Source organism: Mastomys coucha, unplaced genomic scaffold (genome assembly GCF_008632895.1).
Source record: "Mastomys coucha isolate ucsf_1 unplaced genomic scaffold, UCSF_Mcou_1 pScaffold15, whole genome shotgun sequence".
Classification (NCBI taxonomy): Eukaryota; Metazoa; Chordata; class Mammalia; order Rodentia; family Muridae; genus Mastomys; species Mastomys coucha.
Genome location: NW_022196897.1, coordinates 61,420,458 through 61,430,470, shown reverse-complemented (window position 1 = coordinate 61,430,470; position 10,013 = coordinate 61,420,458). Strand labels below are relative to the sequence as shown.

At 41.4% G+C, this 10,013-nt stretch overlaps 2 non-coding genes across 2 annotated transcripts; one reads left to right on the top strand and one right to left on the bottom strand.

Annotated features, from left to right (window-relative positions):
* Positions 1–3,078: 3,078 nt before the first annotated feature.
* Positions 3,079–3,224, bottom strand: LOC116092747. The gene has a single exon (XR_004119463.1). It is a non-coding gene; the product is annotated as a small nucleolar RNA SNORA48 (small nucleolar RNA).
* A 1,185-nt stretch (positions 3,225–4,409) lies between these two features.
* LOC116092845 lies at positions 4,410–4,574 on the top strand. Its single transcript, XR_004119534.1, has one exon. It is a non-coding gene; the product is annotated as a U1 spliceosomal RNA (small nuclear RNA).
* The last annotated feature ends 5,439 nt before the right edge of the window (positions 4,575–10,013 follow it).

Sequence of the window (10,013 nt, the reverse complement as noted above, 5' to 3'; positions counted from 1 at the left end):
AAAGCAGACGTCTATACTATCTGGAAGTTCACTGGGGAACCTGTGTTCCTTAGGTAGCTTCAACTGTCTGTTTAGCACACTGCATAGCAAAACATGGTTCTCCACAATTGAAGTGAATTTTGTTTTTTCAGTAACACACTATCCCCCAATATTGGTATTCACCTACATTGAGATTTTAAGTTTTTTTGCCAGAATGGTAAAAATCTTAGTTTTAGATTTTCCTGTGCCTCTGGGTCTTTGTTTTGGCATAATAGAAGCTAGGGAGCGAAGTATAGATGGCTGCTACCCATAGCTCCCAACCCCAGAGCTTTACCTAGAGAAATAGGTGATGGCCAGTTCTTGGTGTAATCTGTGGGTCTATTAAGTCTGCCTGCCTGGCCATTGACCCTTATTTTCCCATGTGTCGTCATGTGTCACCCGTAGGCTACTAGACTGCTCACCCCACACTCTCATCTGCAGTACGTGGTGTGCTCTGTTGACCTGGGAGCAACGAGCAACTTTACTTCTCTAGTTCTTTCTGCACTTACGTGTGTTTTTCATAATTCCTATTTAAATGTAATTCTTGTACTGTGGTAGTTGCAAAAAGCATACTTTGTACAAATACGTATTTGCCAGATTATTGCCAGATGTTTGATGGATGGGTGAGCATGAGATTTTAGTTCTGCCAAGAACTTCAGCAGAGTGAGGAGGGGTGGATAGCCCTTTTCCAACCACATCTGCTGACACTCCCAAGAGCAGTCCTAGGACCTGACAATCAGTCTTTGCAGGGAAGGGCATCTTTTCCAAAAGTCAGGGAACTCTTTTCTTTTCTTTTTTTTTTTTTTAACTTATCTTAATTTTATGCTGTGCTTCATAGAATCACCAGATTCCATATACATTATTTCTCAAAACATCTGACTCAATTTTTTTCCTGAGAGGATTGTGTCTTTCATAGTTTAAGGGTAGCTGTAACATGAGAATTATAATGTAAAATAAAGCTAAAGAGACTCCTGATTGAGAGCTAAAATTACAAATGCTTAAAAACGTCTCCCAGTAAACCTATGTTGAAAACTTTCTTGTATTTTGTCTCAATGATTTATACTATTAAAAAGATGCAGCTCAGGGTAAAGAGCTCTTCTTGCCAGCATGTGCAGGGCCTTGAATTCCATCCCTAATACCACAAAAGTGAGTGAATGAAAGCAGAATTTGTACTTTAACTTTTGACTCATATAAGATTATAGCTCCTTTCTGATCTCAGTTCTTGAGTGTTGATTCAAAATAGTCATTGTGACTTTGTTTAAAGGTGTTTGTCATCTTATTTAAAACTGTAGAGCTAGAGAGATGGCTCACCTATTAATAGTGCTTGATGTTTTGCAGAAACAACAACAATAACAACAACTACCCTTCCTCCAGCTTCTTTCTGCTCTATCCCCCTTCCTAACCCACCAACTTTGTGTACTTTTTATGACAATAGAGGCGAATCAATTTCTATGGTGGTGAGATAGACATTAGTCTATGGGTATAATGGTGAGCAGTTAGGAGCTGGCTTGATGCTATGTCCACTTAGTAGAATAATAGCAGTATGTTCTTCCCCAGAGCCTATGGCCTGTCTAACTGCAGATTACTTACTTGACATTGTCTTGGTGAGTAGAACTTAAATCCAATTAGAAAGTGTTTGGTCACTCCCGTGTTACCACTTTTACACTAGTGTGCTTGTTTTGCCAGGACAGACATTATTTTAGCTTTCCACACATCTTCACTTGCAAATGTTCATTGCAATGAGTCACTGATCTGGTTCAAGATCTCTGGCTTCTGTGACAGCATCAATATTGGACCCTCATTGGAACTTCTGGTCCCAATTGTTGCCCTGTTGTTGCCCTGGTGCGATGGAGATCCTGTAGCTTTGAATCAGCAGGACTGGCCCTTTCATTGGTCCCAACCTGTTCACAGATGATAGAGATTTTGGAGTGGGCCAATTCAGAGGTATGGATCTGAACTGGTCAGCCTGCCTGCTCTCCCTTCTCCACACTACCAAGGTGAGCTGTTCAGCACCGCTCTGGCTAAGCTACTCAATGCAGCCATCAGGAAGAGGCAGAGTCATCTCTCTTGCTCTTATGCCCTAAGGGCCAGTTTACCTGCGTTTGTGTCTCCTGAGACAGCTCTACTGTGCTGCCCAGTGAAGGTCTCCGAACTGCTGCAGCCAGCAAGTGGCAGGGCCAGTTCTCCCTTGACCTGACCTCCAGGCTGCTCCCGTTTGCTGCCTACTGTGCTGTCTAGTGGAGGGGCAAGGCCCACTCTCCGAGCGGTTGGTGAGGGTCAGGGCTAGCTCTCCCAAGCTCATGATCCCGCTGGCAGCTTTCCTGACTGCTGGAGGTAGTGTGTGTGTGAGTATGTGGGGGGGGGGGGGGGGGGGGGGCATCATCTCTGTGCCTGTGCCACATCACAGCAGATGAGTGGCAGAGTCAGCTTTTCCACACCCCTGCCACCAGAACCAGCTCCAGTGTGTTGCCTGGGTGAATACAGGGCCTGTTTTCCAAGTGCTGCTGCTGGTGAGAGATGGGGCCAGCTCTCCAGAGCACTGCATCCACCGAGAGGCAAGACCAGTTACATACAGCCCCTGAACATCTACATGGTCCCTAGTGGCTGCCCTAACAAGGGACATCCTCATGTTCTCTAGGGGGTAATATGAGCCAAGGACATCAACATTTACCTCTGCTGCTGTGTTGCCTTGGACTCAGACATGGCCTTCAGTGGCAGCTCCGGCTGGGACCTCACCCTGGCCCCATGTGGTAGGAATGGCCATTCACAACAGGCTCCTATTCTCCACCCTTGAGTCTCCAGTTCCATCTCTCTTCATAATGCTCAAGCTGCTTCACTTCTATTTCTCCCATCTGACCACCACTTACTTGTATTTTGTGGTGGCTCCCAATGCAGGCTGGCCACACACTGGTGGCCCCCTGGGTGGCATCCTCCATCTGTGCATGTGGCATGGTGGCAAGTAGGTGTTTATGACTTGCCTGTGCTGGGCATTGGAGGGCAGGTCTTTGTCTGTCTTCCTCCTCCCCTGCTGTGCTGCCTAGATTTGATTGGGTTTGATGTTTATGAATCCTAGGCATAAGACAGCTTTGGCCACCAAGCCAGGCATCAAGCTAGGATGAGCAAAGGGCTGTCGTGTGCTCTGCCCTTGCCAGGTGTAAGAATAACACCACCAGCAAGGTGTCTCTTTGCCCATTGCCAGAGGGGCAGATTTTATTTTTCTTAATGCTGAATAATATTGCACTTTGTAAATATACTACATTCCATTATTCATTCACTATTTGAGGGATACCTAGGCTGTTTGCATTTCCTAGCTATTGTGGCTAGGGCAACAATGTACATGGATAAACAAGTATCACTGTATTAGAATATAGAGTCTTTGGGGATATATGCCCAAGGGTGGGATAGCTGGATCATGCAGTAGATATAGTTTCTTTGGGAGTGTCTATACTGATTTCCATAGTGGCTGTACCAGTTTGCATTCCATCAACCACAAATAAATGTTCCTCTGACTCTCATAACAGCATTTTTTTTTTATCTTATCTATCCAGACTGGGGTAATCTCGAAGTAGTTTTAATTTGCATTTTGCTGATAGCTTGGGATGTTGAACATTAAAGAAAAAAGTTTCTCAGCCATTCATATTTCATCTTTTGATAACTCTCTGCTTAGTTCCATGCAACTTTTTAAAACTGAGTTATTTCTTGATTTTTTTTTTGAGTTTGTATATTCTTGATATTCTGTCAGAGATAAAGTTTTGTCTCCCATTCTGTAGGCCGCCTCTTCACTTGAATGATGGTGCCCTTTGCTGTACCAAGCATTTTAGTTTTATGAGGTCCTATTTATTGGTTGTCGGTCTTTAATTTTTTTTTTAATGGATGTATATGGGTGTTTTGACTGCATGCAAGTCTGTGTATCATGTGCATGCTTGGTGCCTAGTGCTGGCAGAGGCTAGAAGAAGGTGTAGACCCCCCTAAAACTGAAGCTACAGATTGTTATGAGCTGCCATGTGGGTGCTGGGCATGGAACCCAGGTTCTCCAGAAGGGCAGTCAGTGCTCTTACCCACTGAGCCATCTTCCCAGGCCTTAAACTGTTGGTCTTACTTCCTAGGCTATTGAAGTCCTGAGAGAAAGTCTTTTTCTGTGCCAGGAAATTCAAACATATTCTTTACTTTCTCCTTTGCTAGATTTGGGTATTAAGTCTTATGTCGAGGTCCTTGGTCCATTTTGAGTTCAGTTTTGTGAAGTGTGAGAGATAAGGGCCAACTTCTATTCTTCTTCATGTAGCTACTTGATTTGAGCAGCACCATACTTGGAGGTCACTAAAAATAGATGCTTTTTAGGTTAGTGCAGCACCATCAAGCACACTGAAAACAGTAATGAGAATCTGAGATTAAGACATACATGACAGGGGAGACACCATAATTGCAAAGGAGGTTTACCCAGGCCAAGGCTTATCCATTGCACCCCAAATGTGCTGACTCCTTTGATTTCCCCAAATGTGGGAAATTCGACTGCATAATTTATAGTAGTAGGGGGGTTGCATTCACACACTGCCCTAGGGGTTGGGCAGAAACCCAGGGATATGGTGGATCAAACCTATAGTCTCATTATATAAGGCTGAATTAAGGTGGTTTTGCATGTGTTTGAAGCCAACCTGTGCTTCATTGTGCCAGCCTGGGCTATAGGATAAAAACTTGTTTCAATGAAAAGAGAATAAAATAGGACAAAAGGTGAGAAAGTCAGAATTTTGAGGAAAAGTTTTATTGCAATTTTTAATTAAAATAATTCTATATTTCTTTAAAATGCATTTAGATAGTATCTTCAAATGGTACAGGACTCATGGTACAGGATTCAGATGGTACATAGACTCAGAGAAGTACCTGAGCCCCTCCCCCCCATTTCTCTTCAACTACCAATCAATGATAGTAGACTAAATTTATTGTCAAAATGGTGGGTTATTCCTTGTTTGCTTCTAGACTTTCAGATCTTTCTCACCTTGTTATTTCCCACTGTGGTAATAATAGAAGTTGAAATTAAGGTAGTCAATGTTACAACTTTTGGTAAACAGCTGGGTGGAGGGGGAAGAACAATTAATGACCGGAAGGAAATTTACAGTCCAAATGGATTGTAGCTGCATGCATTTCATTAGCACACATAATTGATAGCAATGCTAATGCATTAAAATGATTATTCTTTAATGCCCAGCTTGCATCATTAGCACACGTGTATTTCATTAACATACATAAGCAAGAACATTTATACATGTGGTAGCAAATGAGCTTTTAAAAGTCATTTTGTAGTTAGTGGGTGTTTGCAAGGCAGATCCACTAGTGTATGTAAATGTAAACACCTCTGTATGCTATGGTGACATCTTTAAGTAATTGGAAGTTCAGTATAGAAGTTGTGTCCAGCCTTAAGACCAATCTCAGCTAAAAGGTTATACCTTTTAATAGGTGAATAGGCTGCCCCCTCAGACATACCTGAAAGCAGAGAATTTATTATATCAGGTACAATCTCATTGGGTATGCAAGGTAAATAACCTCATTAAGAATAGAGTCTGAAGGAGATACAGTGCTATTCAAATAGGGCAAAAGGGGGCCAACAAGGTAGAACAAAGGCAGTTATGGAAGTCAACCACTGCTTTTATTCTGTGTTGAATAAAATAGATTACCAGGGTTGCCACTTAAAATTGAGAGGAGGCCTGGGAGAGCCTTTCTTTCTTCAGAGCAGTGGATTAGAACATGGACTGTTGTCGATGCACTAACTGAGCAATTTTTAAAAGGTAGAAAGGTTGACTCTCACAAATGTATCTTTAAAGGGCTGTAAATGAAGCCATTCTCTTGGGTATGTTTCTCCAAATTGTGGTCATCCCCCAACAGATGACTTGACTACCAGTTTCATGTTTCCCATGCCTTGTCTTATGCTAGAATTTTCTTTTTTTAATTTAATTTTAAATTGAAAGTATAGTTATTTTCACACAATATATTCTGATTATGATTTTTTTCTCCCTCATCTCCTCCCCACCTCTTTACCCTTCCAACTTCATGCTTTCTTTCTCTTTCTCTTAAGAAAACAAAAAGGAAATAAAAAAGACAAGCAAACCAGGATAAAATACAAAGAACAAACTAAAGAAAGAAAGAAAATATGAGAAATACACACACACACACACACACACACACACACACACACACACACACACACTGAGCATAAAGATTCAAAACTGGAACCCACAGTTTATAAGCAAAATAGCAGTAAGGTTAAAAAAATGCCCAGACACAGCAATATGAGACAAAATATAATCTCCAAAAATACCTCGGAGTTCATTTCGTGTTGGCCATTTACTTCTAGGCATGGGTCTGCCCTTGTACATGGTTTGTGTACCGAGTGAGATTCCCCTGACAAAATTAATTTTTCCTTTGGGAGTGGTTGTTAATTGAAGATACATTTAGAATTAGGAATAGGAGCTTACATCTTCTTCCACACCTCAGTACTGGGACCCGATCTGGTTTGTACCTGTACAGACCCCTTGCCTGTTGCCATAGTCTATGAGGGTTCATATGTGCATCAGCCCTGTTGTGTCAGGAATGCACTATTTTCTCAGTATTTTCCATTCCCCATGGCCCTTAGAACCTTTCTGCCTCCTCTTCTTCAATGTTCCCTGAATCTTAAGAGAAGGGATCTGTTGAAGACTTCCCATTTCAGACTGTTCCAAGGTTTTTAACTCTTTGGGCATTATCTAGTTGGGGATCACTGTATTAATTACAATCTATTGCAGGAGAAAGCTTCTCTGATGAGGGCTGCATGAGACACTTATGAGTATAGCAGAACGTTGTTAGAAGTCATTGCTACAGTTCTTTAGAAGAACAATATTTGTTTTCCCACTAGGTCCATGGCCTATCTAGTGTCAGATTCTTGGCTATCTGAGTAGTGTCAGGCACAGGTTTCATCTCATTGGGTGAGCCTTAAATACAATTAGATAGTGGTTGGTTACACAACTTTTGAGACACCACTCCACCTGTGTGTCATGCAGGCATTGCGTTAGGAGTAGGAGCTTGTGTCTACTTCCACATCTCAGTGCTGGAACCTGATCTGATTTAGACCTGTGCAAGCCTAAGCATGCTACCACTGTGAACTGGACACTTTGTAGCAGGGTTGGTGTTTATCTTTCTTCTCTGCTAGTGCGCAAAGTACCTTCCAGTACCCTGAACACTAATTAGTAGGGGTGAAGGTTCTAGATAGGACCAGCTCCATTTCACTGTGTTCATTGAGACATATAGGCATTGTCTTCAGCAATAGGGCTTTGCCATCAGTTTGTGGAGAGTAGCCTTGGCAATAGCCCAAGTTGTTTGGGAGTTTTTATGGTTTATAATGGAACTTTAAAATAGAGAATGTTTCTTTTATTGAGATAACAAGCAATATTCTGTCATCTATTAATATTTAAATTTATTATCTTCTATAATATCTATAGTTATTTCTACAAATCATCATTTAAATTAAATCGTTAAATTAGATCTGGCACATTGGTTCAGTGGGTAAAGGTATTTGCTACCAAGCCTGAAAACCTGCGTTTGATTCTTGGGACTCATATGCTAGAAGGAGTGAACCAGTTCTTGAAAGTTGTCCTCTGACCTCTACATGTGCACAGTGGTGTGTACATGAATGCGTGTGCACACACAAGAAGTGTTAAAAAAAATTAAGCTGTGTCGGGGTCTCTAGAATGAAGCATTTCTAAAATAGAAAAGCTAGTTCAATGTTGGAGGTTATTTTGTTTAGTGGTCTTTCATTTTTAGATTGTCAAAAAACTAATGCACATAGGACACTTAGCTATCTCCTGTAGCAAGTTTCATAAGAACACTGAATTTAGGCCCTAAAGTTTAAGAGAACAGCGGCCATGCACTTAGTTTCAGAGGCACTTGGTCTATGGTTCTCTGTAGCCTTTAGGAATCTTCTCTTGTTTCTACAAATCAACCCCAATTCTTCATTACATCTCTTAATTCACATTACCTATTCCTACCTATAGTCTTACTGTGGTACTGTATTCATTTTTTCTCAGTAAAAGTTATTTTTATAATATCTTTTATATCAGGATGTTGGCTTTTGTGAGAATATATTATTAGGTTTACTTTTTGTTGATTTCTTATTACAAATGCTTAAGCTTTGGGAGCTCTATTTTTTTCAAGTTTCTTTCCTTCTTTTTTGATTATTTAATTTATTTATTCTCTTTACATTGGGATCACAGCTCTCTATCTCCTACCAGTCCCCCTCTCACATAGCCCCTCCACCTTCCCCCTCTACTTCTCCTCTGAGAAGGGGAAGAACCCCCCTCCTGGGTACCAACCCACTCTGGAACTTCAAATCACTGTAGGACTGGGTACATCTCCCTCTGAGGCTAGACAAAGCAGCCCAGTTAGGGGAATGGAATCCAGAGGCAGGAACAGACTTAGGGATAGCCCCCACTCTAGTTGGTAGGGGACCCGCATGAAAAACAACCTGTATATCTGCTATCCATGTGTGGGTGGGCCTAGGTCCAGCCAGTGTATGTTCTTTGGTTGGTGGTTCAGTCTCTGAGAGCCTGCAAGGGTCCAGGTTAGTTGACTCTGTTGATCTTCCCGTGGACTCCCTATCCTATTCACGTCCCTCAATCCTTCCCCAGTTCTCTCACAAGACTCCCTGAGCTCTGTCTAATGGCTGTGGGTCTTGGCATCTGTTTCAGTCAGCTGTTGGGTGAAGCTTCCCAGAGGACAGTTATGCTAGGCTCCTGTCTGCGAGCATAACAGAGTGTCATTAATAGTGTCAGGGACTGGTTCTTGCCCTTGGCTCACTTCACTTGGTACAGTCAATCTATAGTGCTACAGTTGTCATGGCTTCATTTTCCTTTACAGCTATGCAAATTAGGACTATATATATATATATATATATATATATATATATATATATATATATATATATATATATATATATATATGCATATATATATATATATATATATGCATCCAACACTTTCCTTGTCCTCCCCTGGTGGGCATTTAGGATAATGCCATTTCCTTGCTATTGCAAAAGTGCAAATGCAAGTTTTCAAAATGCTCTCTAAAGATTGTTGGGATTTCACTAGAATCTATGATAACCTCCAATTTCATTCTCTGAATTTATTGTTGCAAAATCAACTCTTTGATGGATTCTCTCTTTCTCTCCCTCTCCCTCCCCCTCCCCTATCTCTGTCTCTGTCTCTGTCTCTCTCTCTGGTTACAGTAGTTTCTGCTTCGATATGTATTTCTTGACACCTACTGCTTTGAGGCTTGAATTGTTAGTGTTTTTCTTGGATTCCTGGGCACAATATGAGTCTGTTTATCTGTGACCCCTCTGACTTCTTAATGCAGGCATACACAGTCACAAACTCTTTGAACTGCTTTTGCTGTTCTTGGCTGCCTCTCAAAGGTTCTGGTAAGTTCCATTTCATCCTCCTTAAGTTCCTCCATGCTTTCTTCAACAATCCACTGGCTGTCCAAGAGTATATTGTTCAGCCTGCACATCCTTGTGTGATTTCTCTGCTATTGAATCCTAGTTTAATTGTGGTATAATCTGATACAATTCAAGCATTTTTTTCTGATTTGTGATTTAGAGTGTGCTCTACTTTAGAGACAGTGCGTGAGCTACTGAGAAGAATGTATTCTGTAGTGTTTCCATGGGATATCCTTTACATAGCCACTAAGTGACTTCCTCTGTGGTGTGGTTTAACTTGGAGATATCCTTGACTTTTATTTTAGAAGACCTATCTAGAGTTTAGAGCACCACCCACTGTTAATATATCAGAACCTACTGACCTTTTACGTGCATTAGTGTCTGTTTGGTGCACATGTATTTAAAATTGTTATGCCCTCTCCGTGCATTTCATAGAAGTTGAGAAGTTTCACAAAGCTTGAATCTCAGTGTAACACTCATAGCTCTACTCCTCAGCCCTTCCCTCGTCAGTGAATGAGAATGTGTAAAATACTGCTTA